The 13,018-nt window shown below is 44.2% G+C and overlaps 1 protein-coding gene across 8 annotated transcripts in view; it reads right to left on the reverse strand.

Annotated features, from left to right (window-relative positions):
• PSD3 (pleckstrin and Sec7 domain containing 3) overlaps window positions 1-13,018 on the reverse strand; it is a 545,202-nt gene that overhangs the window by 329,965 nt on the left and 202,219 nt on the right. Inside the window, exon 1 of one of the 8 annotated variants that reach the window (XM_061177519.1) lies at window positions 3,100-3,257. The exons of the other annotated variants lie outside the window; for them this stretch is intronic. The gene's annotated coding sequence lies outside the window, so the exon portion shown is untranslated. Of the gene's footprint in view, window positions 1-3,099; window positions 3,258-13,018 lie in introns of those variants that run through there. 8 annotated transcript variants of the gene reach the window in all.

A 13,018-nucleotide genomic window follows, 5' to 3' on the forward strand; every position in this document is an offset into this window, starting at 1 on the left:
CATTAAGTCAGCCCATGACTTTTATTTAAGCTATTCTTTCAACAAGTTTTTACTAAATGCCTACTATATGCCAGGAACTATACTAGGTGCTGTAGATTCAGTAATGACTAAAATAGACAAAAACCCCTGCCCTGGTAGAGCTTACGTTTAAGTGGGGAAACATAATAAAATAAGATAACCATATTAGTGACATGGTTAGAGAGAAAAAATAAAACAAGCAAGAGGAACATGAGGCTTTGTGGGGGAAGGAGTTAGAATTTTAAAGAAGGTAGCCAGGTAAATGCTTGCTAGAAAGGAACCTTTGAAGACCTGAAGTTGGGGGGCTGGCCGTGGGAGTACCTGAGGGATAAGCATTCCAGGAAGATGGAATAGCAAGGGCAAAGGACCCAAGGTGGAAGCATGCTTGGTATGTTCAAAGATGTGACAGAAGCAGGTGAGCAAGAAGAATAGGAGGAGATGAGGTCACAGTGGTAGGGATCGGGGACGAGGCAGACCATGCAGGGACTTGTGGGTTGGTGGTAAGGACTCGGGCTTTTACTCTGAGATGGGAAGCCAACAGAGATTGACAAAAGACTGAAGTGGGACACTAGTTAAAAGGATACTGTCATATCCCTGGTCAGGGAACTAAATCCCACATGCATGCCGCAACTAAGAGTTTGCATGCCACAACTAAGGAGCCGGTGAGCCGCAACTAAGGAGCCCACCTGCCACAAGTAAGACCCAGCGCAACCAAATAAATAAATTTTCTTTTAAAAAAAGGATATTGTCATAAACCATGGTGACCTAGATCATTTGAATCCTGGTGGCATTGGGAGTGGTGAAGAGTTGAATTAGGAACAGAATTTGATGGTAGAGCTGACCAGATCACTGATGTGCTGGATATTGAAGACCTAGTGAAATCACCTAATGAGTGAGGTGCTGAAGAGGGGTTGAGGGCTCCCAACATCTAAAGGTCATCCAGAGTAACTGTAACCATGAAATCATAGGTTTGATGTGTTGTTAAAATTTTATAATATATATTAGAATATATAACCATTAACAAAACATGCTCATTCATATATTTCCTAAATTATTTCATGTGCCACCAATAGTGTCTGCACCAGACTTTTGGAAGCACTTATTTAAATAAACCTGAAGCATGCGCACGCACACACACACACGCGCGCGCTGAAAATACATATACCAAAATGGCAACCGTAACTGACTTCTCAGTGGTGGTTCCTAGATTATATACTTCTTTGTGCTTTTCAAATTGTCTTTAATGAACATATACTTTAATTCTATAATGAGACTCCTTTTTAAGTGGATGGGATTTTTTAATATATGGTTGACTCATGACAGCATATTTTAATAAACTGCTCAAATTCTGCTACATAAATGTCATCTAAAACATTACCCAGGTGAAATAAACAAAAGTATGCATACACAGACCTCAAGAGGTGTAGAGCAAGTTCAATAAAAATCAGAGTGGGCTCTAGAAGAAATTGTGCCTCCCCTCTCTGTCCTAATGGTATATTGGCATAGGTAACTAGGATTCAGTGGAGGTTTTTAGGTCAAACCACTTAGTTGGGTTATCAAAGTGTCATTGTTCCTGACTCTCTATTATTAACTAGCAAAAGACCATAGATGTACACAGTAAATGAAATGAGACTAAACTTTAAAAGTGCTCTGGTAAGCTCTGAGGTTTTCAAGTAATCCTCCACCTTGCTTAAGAGCTAGGATGACTCTCCTCTAACCTAATCAGATCCACAACTCTGTCTGCAAGACATTGTGCTGTACATCAGGCAGACAGCTACTGGGGATGGGAGAGTCACTCTGGGAAAGACACAATAGAGGACTGTTATAAATGCCTGTCGTGTTTAGACACAGCTCTCCCATCTCTCTAATAAAGAGCATAATTATGAATGGGTATAAGTTGGCTCATGTATTGAATGAATCATATGGCTCAGCTAGTTAATCCTGTAATGCCATCTGACAAAGCTCACACATGGAATCACCTCGCAGCCCTGAACAGGGCTTTTATTTCTAAAACAATATTTTGTTAATAACACTAGAGATTTAGTTTTGATTTCATGTAAAGCTATAGCTTCATGGTATGATCGAGAAACATTAAGTATAAAAAATTACCTAAAGTTCTGCATTGTTTTACCACTCTGGACAAGAGAGAGAACGTGGGTTTCCAGGAAAGGAAATGGTCTGACCCTCCCTTCCTCAGTTCTTCTGCTTTCCATAAGCACTTCTGTATATTGGTTAAGTCTAATTATTCGATAAATGTGTCCTGGTCTCTTTAAAAAAAAAAAACAACAAAAAAACTGAATGCACTCGGGGAAACTTTAAGAAAGTGCAAACCAAAGTTCAGTTTTTTTAAATAATAATGTTCAGTAAAACAAATGTAAGCCTTCAGTGGCTGACAACCTATTTCAGTTAACTGAATTTCAAAAATGTTTTGACTCTAGGCCCTATTTGTTTCTCAGTAATTTCAATCTGTGTCTGAATATTCTACAAATGACCCAGAGGAAATGGGCTTATCATAGAAATGGAAAACTCAAAACCCACTTTAAAACAAACAGAAGGGAGAGGTCCTTGAAAAGGGAACTAAATCTCAAAACACCACTTCCTGCACTCAGCTCTCTCAACAATATTCTAACCAGAAGAAAACACAAATTCCGAAGGTTAGTCCATCAGTTTCTGGCATTGTTATTTCATCACAGCATAGGCAGAAAAGACACCCCTAGTCCAAATACATTTTCTCCACTGAACTTTTATACACAAATCTAACTGTACTTTTAAGGAAAAATATTTTCTTAAGCGCGAAAGAGAAAAAAGACCAAAAACAGTAGAGCAAAAGCTTTCCTCTTAAAAGATCCTTTGTCAAAAAGCAAGTTTCCCTGGCTTCTCGATCAACCCTCCAGCCCCCAGCATTAGCTCTCCACCCCAGGACCCTGAGCTTGCCTTTCCTCATACAGCTCCTGGCCCTTAAAGCTGGAGCCTCTGTTTCATACAGAAAAGCAAAGAGAGTGACAGGCTATGGCCAGCCCCAGAGGGGGCCTGCTGCAAGGAGTCACTTCTGCAAATGGTGTGGGAACCAGAACTACTCACCTGGAGAAAAACAGTTTCCTAAGAAGGTTCTGCAGTTCCAATGGTTCTGGAAAACATCACTTTCCACAGCCATCACCCGCTGTAAATCAACTCAACACCGAGCCCAAAGTAGCGACAGGTTGTCTCCAAGTGTCTTACTCAAAGCAAGGCTTGAGCCTGGCTGTGGCCCCCGTGACGCGGTGATGGCACAGCCAACGCACGCGGTGCCTCCCCAGCTCCCACACTGCCTACGGCACTGGACTGACAGGCGCGGCAGTTACTTACAACGCCCGGTGGCCGTCTCCCCCCACATCACTCACAGACAACGCTGTGCCATCGCTCCGTAAAAGCTTTTCTCTCTCTCCGCCCACACACTGTTAAACTCCACATGATAATTTACATTATTACTCTGAGGAACAAAACACTGGCTTGAGGTCAGCAGAAAATAATCATCCCATGGGCCTTCAGGAATCCTACTGCTGATCCCTTTGTCCTCTAGATCTTGAACAAAATGAGCCTGCATTATTTCAAAGGAATGTGACTACCAAGTGAATAAACCGGAAGAACTTAGTGAGAACTACCTTTTGCCTGGAAATGTCCCACGATATCATGCTAACAGCTAAGTCACATGCCCCCAATCACTCCCCCTGGGAGGGGTTGCTGGAGGAGAAGCTAAGCCAAAATGTCTTGGAACACTTGTGACAAACACAGTGGCCTCCCAGAGATGACCTGGGCGGTTGGTGTATATTTTGCTACTAAATGAACTAAATGAACCCTAGTTGGTCTGCCAGGCTGAGGTAAACACTTCAGTGTTCAGGCCATAATGGTCTCTACTTAATTCCTCTCCATTGCCATTCAAAGCATTCAGGCAAAAACGACAGTTAATATGTATTAAGCACTTTCAATGTTCCAGGCATGGTTCTGAGAAGTTTACAGGCATGAATTAGCGCATTTAATCTTCATATCAACCCTACGAAGTAGGTATTATTAACAAGTCCTCTTGACAGATGGGGAAACTGAGGTACGCGTGAGCAGGATGGCAGAGCTGGGATGTGTATCCAGGCAGTGTGGTTCCATACACCACACTGTGCGCCACTGCTGTCTCGTCTCCCTGGGAGAGGTCCGTGGCGCCAGTGCAGTACCGCAGACTCACCAAGTGGTTAGACGGGAGGCACGTGGCAAAGACGCTCCGGAAGAGCACAATATATACGGAAGCCAAGAGGGGTGAATTCCTGTTTCAGTGTCATCATTAACCATGAGACTCGGAGCAAGTACCTCACTTTCTTGGCCTCAGTATATTCATTCATCTGCACAGCTCTGGGGGGTGCAGGGCTGGATGAATGTCCCTTCTACTTCTAAAATTCCACAACAGCCTACTACACCTGATAAGGTTATTATATTACTGTGTGACATTTAAAAAGTAATAAACACGAACCTAAGGAGGGAAGAGAAAGCAAAACAAGTCTCGTGATTTCTGTTGGATAAAAATCAAGTTTACAACCTAAACTGCCTGGTGAACCCCTGGCCATGCCCAAGGCAGTCAGGTAGGAGGCACACTAACTGGATGTCCTACTTGTCGGTACCTGTCTTTGTGCATGCTCATGGCACAGCACGGAAACAGAGTGTTCTTAGTGAGGATAACCCACTAAAGCAGCCCCTTGGGGGTGCCCAGGGTAGGGCTCAGTATCGCCCCCAGTCAAGCTTCTGACAAAGCAGGTCCACTTCCAACCATGTGATAAAACTGGGAGTTCTTTGTAATCCCTTAGTGAAAAAAAAAAAGTCTATTTACACACACACAAGCACACGAGTTTTAACACCCACTAGCATGGAGAAAGTGCCCTTACTCGCTCTAAAGAGAAAGGGCTCCCTGGATGCCACGTGTTAGGAAGAGAGGAAGTGCGGGCGTTGTCTGAACTGGGTAGGAGGAAGGATGCTGGTGAGTGGGTGGGCTTTTCTGGGTTGCACCCAGCCAGCTGGTATCAACCAGTCATGCCTGGATGACTCAACTATGATGAAGAAGGCCAAAATTCTTTGAGTTTTTCGAGAGACCCTCGTCTGCTGCTACCCTCAGGAAGTCTAAGAGCAGGGCAGGCAGTCTGCCGCACTGAGCCGCACCACCGGGAGAGAAGCCCTGCCTAACTCAGTGCAGGAGGGTAACAGAATGAATTTAAAAGCATAAACCAACAAAGGGTACCTGTCCCTTCCTTTGTTTAATCAGAACCTGCTCTATCTGTAAGCAGAGGACTTGAGACCAATGCAGGGGTAGAAAAGGTAGAGCTGATAAAGAAACCTACCTACAAGTCACAGGAGCAGGAGGGCAACTGAGGGACCCCTCCTCTGCTGTTTCCAACAATACAATGGACTTCCCCACTCTCCTCCCATTTTAGCCAGTACTTCAAATTCTTAAGACTCTCAGGAAGGGAGAAGTACCTAGAGTCCACTGCTGGATACACAAGGAGACTTGAGCCGGCTGACTGAGGATCACCCCAGCTAGCGTTTAGCCCACAGCCAGGGTTCCTTTACCTAAACCACAGCTACTCTCTGCAGCATCACTGTATGAATCCCCATAAACCCACAGCAGCTCAAGGCCACACAACGCCAAAGTTACATGCCTTTTTGTAATCTGTGTTGCAGACTGCTTAGAGGCCATCTATCAAAGGTAGTTTATTTTTGACATAAAAATGCTTAAGGGGCTTAAGTGGAAAAAACTTTTTTGGTTCTTCTTCACAGCAAGCGGATGTTTTGTTTAGTCTTCTTTTAAGGCGAGTTAGATCTCACAAAAATTGTGTGGTGTTACTTATACGAAGACTTTGTTAATATTCAGTCAATGAGAGCTCTTCAGCAAAGGTTTTAGATATAACATGTATCAGAGAAGGAGGACATTCACTAAAGAAAGTCTGGTACAATGTGAAGGCACAGAAGCCTTCCTCTGATGTTCCTTTTTGCCAGAACATATGGAACCAGGCACGGATTTCACTTGAGCAGAGAACCATAAATTTTCCTATTATTCTAACTTTTATCAGGAGATATTCAGTTTCCATGTTGGTTTTTCCAATGTCAATGCATCTCTCTAGAAGACTATGTCTCTGCTACAGTTGTTAATAAAAAATAAAATCATCAGAAGGATTATAGGGACCCATTACTGAAAGTTAATTTTCTATACAGCCAACTTCCAGCATGAGGAATCAGAATCACCGTACCTAAAACTCTGAGCAAGAGAGTCAGACATTATTCGAATTTCTTTTCTTTTTTTCCCTTTGTACAATAAAGAGGCATTAGGAAGTTTCTTCTTCCTGGAGGGACACCTGCAGACATTCCGTATTCTGGATCTGTAGTTCTTTCTCCTCTTCTAATAATAGCTTTGAGATATAACCTCAGTCCTCACCTAGCACCCCTGACAGAAGGGCACCAAAAAAGGCAGAAGGTAGAGAGGAGAAGTAGAAGAGGGATGAGCATGGGACACTGTCCCTTGTTGCTAACTGAGCTTTGAGCTTGATGGGGTTAACATAAAAGGCGTGATAAAAGCAGAGGCACATGCGCCTCTGTGGAAGGACCTGGCAGTGAGGGTGACAGCGAAGACATTGATGACAGCCAACATCTCCTGCACACTTACTAGCTCCAGGCACTGTGTCAAGCACTTCATAAGCATTATATCTCAACAGATCCTGGTAATGCCTCTAGAAAGCAGGTATTACTGCGACCTCCTCAAAAAGGACAGAAAGGAGGGTTTTTTGCCCAAGGTAACACTATCAGGAAATGGCCAGGTTAGGCTGTGAAGACAAATCCGTTGGTAAAGAATCAGGTTCTTAACCCTACACACAATTATATCCATTGCATAGATAGAGTTCTGGCCCTAAAAGAGGTCCAGCAGTTAGCTTGATGGGATTACAAATGTTAACATAATCATAGGAAGACTTGCAGTAATACCCTTTGAATCATACAAATTACCCATAATTATCTAAGATCTAAATCTACACAGGGAAAAACTACAAGAGTAATTATTCTTAAAATATGAAGATACCATAGAAAGAAAGTAAAGGAATGGCCCTACTTCAGGCCCTTGAGAATTCTAGAGAGGATGGAATTTTCTACAGGTTGATCTCTCCCCTATTCTTTTTCATGCACATACAAAAAATCTGAGGTAGATACACTTCTGTCTTCCCTCAGAAACTTGAAAACTCTACGAATGACTCCCTGGGGCTCTAGCACTCTTCCTCTCTCTAATTCAAGGCCTTACATGTAAACAACTTAAAGTATGCTTTATCTTGGCTAAATATAATAACAATTAAGACTGAATCACTTCCACTGAAAAGGCACTCTGAAGTTAGAAAATCAAAACAGAACACTGGATGCATCTGCAATTGCAGCCACAACCCCTACTCCCCCTCAAACAGGATGGGCTGCTTTCTCACAGAAAAATAAGATTTATTACCAGAAAAGTTAGAGGCACAAAAACAATAACGTATAAGGACCTGTGCACTAGCAGGGCTCCTCTGCAAGAGAAGAGTTTAATCAGGAGAAAAACAGGGAGGTCAAATTCCAGAATCATCTAGTCTGCACAGCATTTACTTTGGGTATAAAGAAAATGACGTCATTACAGGGTTGGGATCTGAAACAACTGTTCCATACAAAACCAGCTACAATGCCCAGTTCATTCCAAATCGGTGGGGAAAGATTTGCACTCAAATCTAAGAATGTATAGCCATGGAAGGCTCAAAGCATGTCATATGAGTTCACAAACTAACCTAGATTTTCTAAAATCTTGTTGCTTAAATAAAGTTTTAACTTGAGGGTAAGTTTGTTCTAAAGGGAAAAAAAGCATGAGGTAAGAATATGATATTTAGTAAACTACAACATTTCCTCAAAAGTAAATAGCATATTACACCAGTACCATTCTGATTTGAGACTATACTACTTGTAGGTCCTTGGCACGTGGAGGCAGACACCACCTTGGCGAGGACGGGACGGGAGGGGAGAGGCCGTCACAGCAGGAGCGAGCCAGGCTCTCACAGTCTCCTGGAGCGGACACCCGGGGCCTTCGGCAGCTGCGCCATCCCACCGACAGCCCTGCTTGTGGTCCCAAAGTTAGTGACATAAGCGGGGTGGCAACTCTCTCCTCAGTCACCACGTCCAGGGGCACAGAAAAGGGTTTCAGGGGACAAGTACTCCAAGCTGAGAGGGCTCTGGAATCACCACATCAGCACCCCGTCAGCTGTGTCTGTGGGATGGCTGGGGGCTCCGTGAGCCCTCTGACTCTCTCCTCTCCCTCCCTGTTGCCCACAGGTGAAAGTTCCGAGGTCTCATTACTACATCAATTAGGAAATGTCAGAAGAGAGAAACTCAGATGAATCAAACTATCTCCTTGTCTAAAAATCTGACAGGAGAGAATACTAAAACTATTGTTTTGAATAAAATAAACATATATAAATGAAATCCTTTATAACTCTGTTGACCAACAGCACAGATAACTAAATGCAGTTGTAATGACCTCCACTCGTACTGATCTCCTTCAGTTAAGTCAGTGGGATGAGCCTCAATAAAAGAATTCTCCAGGACTGGGAAGAGTGGGATCCTTCACCGAGTTGGGATGTATTCTAAACAAGGCAATTTGCCAACTCTAAAGTTGCCCTGTGGTACTGAAAGAATCAGGATAGGAAAAGGAGATTTTCAGATCCCATCGTGACCAGAAAATATGCTCAGTAAGCCATTCAGTGCATGTGCTGGGCCTTACGGATGGAACACAAGTGTTCTGACTGGCACTACCATTAAAACAAGAAGGCAAAGGCAGACAGTTCCCTGGAGAAGCACGGCTGTCCCTGCTAAACCTCCCCTCGAGGTTCAAAGGCACCAGCAGCTCCTCAACCTGAATGTGAACAGGCAGTTAACACAGGCTGGGGGACAAGTGTCCTTGAGGCTTATGTTGAAGGTAAAACAAAGAAACAGAAAGAGGGAGATGGACAGAAACGTTTCTGCCACCCCTGGAGGGAGACACTACTTGTGAAGGGACAGACAGTTCAAAAGTTCCATGGCCACAAAGGAACAACTCAGACTGGGAGGGCTCTCCTGTTCCTGGGTGACTGTGCTCCTAACTAGGCACCTCAGGCTGTGACACCTTGATAAATAAACAGCAAAATCCGCAAACTGACCAAAGGCACCATCAACTGTAAGACGCTCTGCGGTAACTGGGAGTTAGTGCTGCACAAAAATTATGAGACAGCCTCTGCCCAAGGAGGTTGCAGGCTGGACACAAGGCGTCCGCACAAGCTAGCTGCTCCTCTCCTTTTCCCGCACGGCCACACCCCTCCCACATCCTGCAAATGAAGAGGGGGATCTCAAGTTCCTGGCACATTGGCTCGGGGAAAAACCCTAAATACTGCCGTGCCTAGCCCAACTCCCTCATTTTAAACATGAGACCAGCTCAGAAAAGAGTAAGGGACATGCCCGGAGTCACAGAGCTAACGTGAGGCACGAGAGAAAGCCCAGGCTCCAGATGGTCACCTCCACGCTTCTTCAGTTCCAAAGGGAGAGGATATGTCCCTTAAGTGTAGGCCTGCAACATACACACACTGGACACTGAGACTCAAGAGAGGATTACATGGACATTTACCTCCTCCGTCCTGGTTTCATTTCAGCCGCTGGGGCCCACACTTCTGCCTTCATGTGAGAAACAAGGCCCCTCTGATAAGGAGTGGAGAAGACGCAACCTTTAGTCCCTTACTTCAGCCAAGAGAAGAAGAATTAGAGTCTCCTACCATCTCTGCACTCGCCTTCCTAGAAGAGGGGCATTTGGGTTTCAGAATAAGTATTTCTTCCCAAGCAGTTCAGACTGAGGAAGGGTAACCAGTGGTTGCTGCTTTCATGGAAGGCTTTCATGGAAGAACATGCAGAAGGTCAGGCTGTGCAAAACCGCCCAAGAAAGTCGGGGAAGAGTGGACCCTGCTCCCTCGTGCGCCTGCTTTCCGGCCTCCCAGCCGGCCAGCGACACATGCGGTGCTCAGCCCTGGAGTTCTTCTACCCGCTCCAATTCCAGTCTCCTAGCTGCTTTTCAATCTGTTCTTGTGTAGAAGATCCTAACTGGTCACAAAGAGCTAATCTCAGGAGCCAGAATTAGTACGATTTCACAGAGCCAAATAATGAAATTTTTGAGTTGAGAATATGCTTCGTGAATTGCTGAATCTAATCTCATTTCCCAGACGAGTAAAGGAAGGCCTCGGAGGGAGGTTAAGAATCTGGATATGACCAGAACTAGGGCCAGAGCCCACGCCTCCCAACTCCCAGCACGACGCTCTTCCTACGGCCCCCCGGCATCACCAGCAGACACGGGACAACCTCAGAGGCCCACCCTGCACAGACGGGTCGGGAGGCAACCCCTGGGCTCATCAGAGTCAGGCTGGCCTCACATGTGCAATGGCCACGGCAACATGGCAGCTTAAAGGCCTTGTCCATCAGTGCCTGTGGAGGCTCAGCAAGACGGAACAGCCCTGAAGACACAGGGAAAGGAAGCAGGAAAAGAAAATGCGCCGTCAAGAAAACAGGTGAAAAGAATGGCATCCAAGCACAGAAAGGACAACTACTGGTCACATAATATATACAGTACTGTGAGAAAAAAATATCCCTAAATCCTGTTACTTCCTTTATAATGACACTTACTTTTAACCAAGTTGGTGTACAGTTACAGCAGACTGCCATCCTCAGCTGTTTTCATAAAACTGAGTGCAACATAAGATAAATATTACTTGTACATCGGCCAACCCTGGGTGGATCGGGACCCTTACCACACCCTGGGCAGGGCAAGCCCACTCTGGGCGCCCGGCCCAGCTCCTGCAGATGGACCTCGCAGCCTCCCAAGGAGACCCAGCGCCACAGGAAGGGCTCGGCTGACTCAGGAGGGGCAGCTCCCCAGGAGGAGCGGCAGGGCAAGACGACACTTCACACGCTGCACCGAGGCTGCCTGAGCTGTGTCTGCGTGTGTGTGTCTGTGTGTGTGTGTCTGTGTGTCTGTGTGTGTGTGTGTCTGTGTGTGTGTGTGTGTGGTGGTGGGTATCTGTTTAGTTCAACCTAAATTTCCCAGTAAAATATTTTGTTAGTAAAAATGTTTTTCTCCTTTAAAAAGAAGAGGTTACTTTCCAAGGAATGGGTTGTGAAACCCACACTGCTTACCAACTGAGGAGCCCAGGATGACAGAATCCCACAGAGAAGGTGGGGCCGTGGACTCGGCAGTCTGTCGTTACGTTAAATGCGACAAGTGACATTCTTCGGCTGTGTTTCAGGTGGAGACTTTTGAGTTCCCTCGTTTTTAAACTTCAGAAAATGCTCAGCTATGCAATTTCCATGGTGAATTCAAAGTCAGAGCCAAGGATGAGACACACCAGCTTCTCAAGGTCAAGATGCCAGAAAATTCAAGGCAAAATCCACCTTATACCAACTTCCTCCTTAGGTTTACTCTCCATTACCTTTTGTTTTTTTGAATTTTTGAATTTTATTTTATTTACTTTTTTATACAGCAGATTCTTATTAGTTATCCATTTTATACATTAGTGTATATATGTCAATCATACATACACTAATATGTCAATTAGTGTATATATGTCATATATTAGTGTATATATGTCAATCCCAATCTCCCAACACATCCCACCACCACCACCACCCCCGCCGCTTTCCCCCCTTGGTGTCCATACGTTTGTTCTCTACATCTGTGTCTCTATTTCAACCCTGCAAACTGGTTCATCTGTACCATTTTTCTAGGTTCCACATATATGTGTTAATATACGATATTTGTTTTCTCTTTCTGACCTACTTCACTCTGTATGACAGCCTCCAGATCCATCCACATCTCTACAAATGACCCAATTTCGTTCCTTTTAATGGCTGAGTAATATTCCATTGTATATATGTACCACATCTTCTTTATCCATTCGTCTGTCGATGGGCATTTAGGTTGCTTCCATGACCTGGCTATTGTAATAGTGCTGCAATGAACTTTGGGGTGCATGTGTCTTTTTGAATTATGGTTTTCTCTGGGTATATGCCCAGTAGTGGGATTGCTGGATCATATGGTAATTCTATTTTTAGTTTTTTAAGGAACCTCCATACTGTTCTCCATAGTGGCTGTATCCATTTACATTCCCACCAACAGTGCAGGAGGGTTCCCTTTTCTGCACACCCTCTCCAGCATTTGTTGTTTGCAGATTTTCTGATGATGCCCATTCTAACTGGTGTGAGGTGACACCTCACTGTAGTTTTGATTTGCATTTCCCTAATAATTAGTGATGTTGAGCAGCTTTTCATGTGCTTCTTGGCCATCTGTATGTCTTCTTTGGAGAAATGTCTATTTAGGTCTTCTGCCCATTTTTGGATTGGGTTGTCTGTTTTTTTTAATATTGAGCTGCATGAGCTGTTTATATATTTTGGAGATTAACCCTTTGTCGATTGATTCGTTTGCAAATATTTTCTCCCATTCTGAGGGTTGTCTTTTTGTCTTGTTTGTAGTTTCCTTTGCCTTGCAAAAGCTTTTAAGTTTCATTAGGTCCCATTTGTTTATTTTTAATTTCTATTACTTTTGGTACTCTCCATTACCTTCTAAACCTGTTGGCCATGTCCCCACCTCCAATCCTGAAGCAGCACTTATAACACCTGGCACTTAAATAGATATTGATCTACTTGTTACAAAGTTTATGCTAGGTCAGTATCTGAGACCCCACCCTTCAGAATTTAGCAAGAAGTGTCAAGTCTTGAGCAACAGTATCTTCACTCACATTGCAACTGGAAGGGTCTAGAGCAGAGATAATTCCTATAACACACAGTCACACACTCGGATCATTCAGCCAATCACAGACAAATCTGTGTTCCTCCTACCAACCACTGCCTTAAAAGCCAGGAGTGTTGGAATTCTCTAGGTGACCTATTCCAACCAGAAGGACAACTCATGAGTCTCTAA

The sequence above is a fragment of the Eubalaena glacialis genome, chromosome 20 (assembly GCF_028564815.1).
Source record: "Eubalaena glacialis isolate mEubGla1 chromosome 20, mEubGla1.1.hap2.+ XY, whole genome shotgun sequence".
Classification (NCBI taxonomy): domain Eukaryota; kingdom Metazoa; phylum Chordata; class Mammalia; order Artiodactyla; family Balaenidae; genus Eubalaena; species Eubalaena glacialis.